This window comes from Lissotriton vulgaris, chromosome 3_1 (genome assembly GCF_964263255.1).
Source record: "Lissotriton vulgaris chromosome 3_1, aLisVul1.2, whole genome shotgun sequence".
Taxonomy (NCBI): domain Eukaryota; kingdom Metazoa; phylum Chordata; class Amphibia; order Caudata; family Salamandridae; genus Lissotriton; species Lissotriton vulgaris.
The window spans coordinates 1,421,780,559-1,421,784,408 of NC_141689.1; positions in this window are offsets into that span (position 1 = coordinate 1,421,780,559).

The following is a 3,850-nucleotide window of genomic DNA, read 5'->3' on the forward strand; positions in this document are numbered from 1 at the left end:
AGTTGCCAGCTGTCAAAGCTGCTTTCTATGCACTGGGCCACATGCCTCACGTTGTGGGCTCAATTGATGGCACACACATCGCTCTGATTCCACCACGGGCACGCGAACAAGTGTTCAGGAATCGCAAACACTTTCATTCGCTGAACGTGCAGGTGGTGTGCCTGGCGAACAACATCATCTCCCATGTGTGTGCCAGATTTCCTGGATCCGCACATGACGCCCACATCATGCGGAGCAGCAATGTCCCACGACTCATGGCAAATCTGCGACCCGGTCAAGCGTGGCTTGTTGGTGAGTGTGCAGTGGGTACTCTTGTGATCTCTGTGTTGCATGGGGTACCCACCATATATATTTCAGATGTTTGTCTCTGTCATCCCCCTACATAGGCGACTCGGCTTACCCAAACCGGCCCTGGCTCCTCAGTCCCCTACGTAATCCGAGGACGGCGGGTGACATGCGGTACAATGAGGCACATGGAAGGACACGGAGAGTCATCGAACGTACCTTTGGACTGCTGAAGTCCAGGTTTCGGTGCCTCGATAAGACCGGAGGGGCCCTGCCTTACAGACCAGGAAAAGTATGCAAGATCGTGATAGCCTGCTGCATGCTCCACAACATTGCAGTACGCAATGGCATTGAACTGCTGTTGGACCCTGAAGACGAAGGAGTGCCTCGGCCTCCCATCCCACCCATGTCCACTGATGAGGATAGTGGTGAGGAGGAAGGTGTGGACCAGAGGCGCCAGCTCATAGATCGCTACTTCCCTTGAATGTGAGTATCTACCTGTAGTGGCGGTTGACAATGCCTCATGTATGTTTGCTGGTGTTGTGTGGGTATGGGGTTAATCAGCTGGGTGTTGTTTGTGATGGTTGCACATGTGTGTCTTCATGTCTTTGGACATGGAAGTGTCCATGATGTGTGTGCTCTCATCCCATGCTTGTGTGATGGTTGTCGTTTGTGTAATGTAGCTGTGCATTGTGTTGTGATGTGTGTGAATCTCTTTACTGACGTGTGTTTGCTGTCTCTGGTTTTCTCTAGGTCACTCCCGCAGCGCCATGATCATGTACGACTATGATCCCTGTACCTGTTTACGTCTGTATCTGATGGCAATCATGTGAATAAACATGGAGGCAAAACATCATTGTGTGAATTAATGCTATTTATTTACAGGTTGTGCTTCTGTGCTGGTGAATATTTACAAGTCAGTGGGGTGGAGGGAGTTGGAGTTGAAGGTATTGGCTGAAGAAATGTCCGTGCTGACGCCACATTGGGGGGTGTCAGGGTAGACCAGCAGACCAGTGGGAATGATTGTCTGTGGGACAGGCTACTTAGCTGGGTGAATGTGTGGCACAGGCAGTGACATTGTCATGGTCGTCCCCTCTTGGAGCGTGTGCCTGGCGCTCCAACACTGCTCTCAGCGTCTTTCTTACTCGGACGGCCCCTCCGTCTCTGACCTGGAACAGAGTCAGCTGGGAGGGCAGGTTGTTGATGGGCCACATCCGTCGCCAGGGGCTCAGGTGGTGGTGGCGGCGGTGGAGGCGGAGGCGGAGGTGGCGGCGGAGGCGGAGGTGGCGGGGGAGGCGGAGGTGGCGGTGGCGCTACCACACTTGGTGGAGGGGGGGGGGTTGTTCCGGCCAACCCATTCACTCCACATCGTTGCCTGCTGCCCCATGATCAGCAACATCTGGCCAAGGATGCCAGCGATTTGGCGCTGGGTGTTGGTGTTGTCCACTGAGTCCTGGTGTGCACGATCAGCGTTTGCCTGGGACCGGTCGTATGACGCCTGGCACCTGGCAAGAGCTTGTAGGGACTGTGCCACTGGCTGGGGTAGCTGTTCCTCCTCTGCACGGCGGTGTGTGGCTCGCCTGATTGGATGTTGTCCCGTTGCCTGTGTTTGTGGCCCACTCACCCTGCTTGTGTGTGGGGCCGTTGGACCAGCGTTGCGCGGTGGGTTCTGCTGGGTGGCAGCGGCAGGAGTCGTGGTGCTGGTGGTACTGGTGGTACTGGTGGTACTGGTGGTACTGGTGGTACTGGTGGTGGTGGGGACTGTGCAGATCACAGAGACAGGTGCCGCTGGAGTCACACATGCGACGTTGGTCTGTCCAGGGAGTCCCTGTGAGCCAGATGGCCCTGGCTGCGTGCTTGGTCCCGATCCATCCTCCGCCCCGGAGCTGACTGTGTCCTCGTCACCAGAGAGTCCTGTAGATGTGAGAGGCGAGGCTGGCGGCCGGGTACTGGTTTCCGCAGTCAGTTGACGATCACCTGAGGGACAAGATCGAGCTGGTCAGTAATTTGGACATTACATGGGTATATGGATTTGTAGCCATTTCGGTTTCCTGTCGAACACACCCCACCCTCCACCACCACCACCACCACCCTCCCCGTGAACATGGGGGCCTGTTGGGAGTTGTAGTTTGGGCCTCTCACACACCCCACCCTCCACCACCACCACCACCACCACCACCCTCCCCGTGAACATGGGGGCCTGTTGGGAGTTGTAGTTTGGGCCTCTCACACACCCCACCCTCCACCACCACCACCACCACCACCACCCTCCCCGTGAACATGGGGGCCTGTTGGGAGTTGTAGTTTGGGCCTCTCACACACCCCACCCTCCACCACCACCACCACCACCACCCTCCCCGTGAACATGGGGGCCTGTTGGGAGTTGTAGTTTGGGCCTCTCACACACCCCACCCTCCACCACCACCACCACCACCACCACCCTCCCCGTGAACATGGGGGCCTGTTGGGAGCCATGGACATGTTAGTGAGTTGGTGTCGAACGTGCATGGTTTGGGGCGTAGGGGATGTTTCTTCTCAGTTGTGTGAGCCTGACCATGTCGTGCTGATCGTGGTGTTGGTTTGTACTCACCAGTCTCTTCTCCTTCGTCAAGTCCGTCTAGGCTCTCTCGGTGCAGTATCCCCAGCACCTTCTCCTCCCAATCTGTGTAGGGTAATGGCTCCGGGGGTGTGCCACCGCCAGTATGATTGGCTCTAGTGACGTTTTTCGCTCGGATGCCCTTGACCCTGGTCTTCAGGTCATGCCACCGCCTCTGAATGTCATGCTTCGTCCTCGGCACAGTCCCCGACGCATTCACCCGAGTGACGATTCTGTCCCACATGTGGTTCTTTTGCGCCACGCTCGTCTGCTGGACTTGGGCCCCGAAGATGTGGGGCTCGACACGGATTATTTCGTCTACCATTACCCTCAACTCTGTCTCTGAGAATTTAGGATTTTTTTTGGGTGCCATGGTGTGTGGTGCTCAGTGTGTGAGTTGTGTGAGTTGGGGGGTGCAGGTGTGTGGTGTGTGATGTGTCGGATTTGTGTGGTGGGTGTTTGTGTGGTGGGTGTGGTAGGGTGGTGGGTGGGTGTCTTCTATGTGATTTTATGTGAGTTAGCAGTTTCTCGATTTGCCCTCTTGCTGGCAGCAATGCTGTGGTGCAAAGGATTGTGGTTGTGTGTGGGTGTCATTTTGTAGTCGTGTCTCAATGGTTGTTGCGAGTCAGGTGGTAGGTGGGCGTGTTGACGTGTGTGCATTATTGGATGATTGGGACTTGTCATGGTGGCTTGTGATTGGTGTTGGGGGGGGAGGCTTGTCAATGTTCGTATGTTTGCTTAGGACTTGCGGTGCAGTTTCTGACATTTGTTCGGCGCTAGGGATGTTGTGCGTGTTGGCCTTCCGCGGTGATGCTGTGGTTCTCGTGGCATTGTTTCCGCCGCGGACGTGGATGGCTGTGCGTTCCGTGGTACGGGCGGATTTATCCTAATTGCGGCCACGGAGTATTCTCAGGTATGGCGGTACATGTTTTATTTTCCGCGGTCATTTCCGTCCGCGGCAGTGGTTGT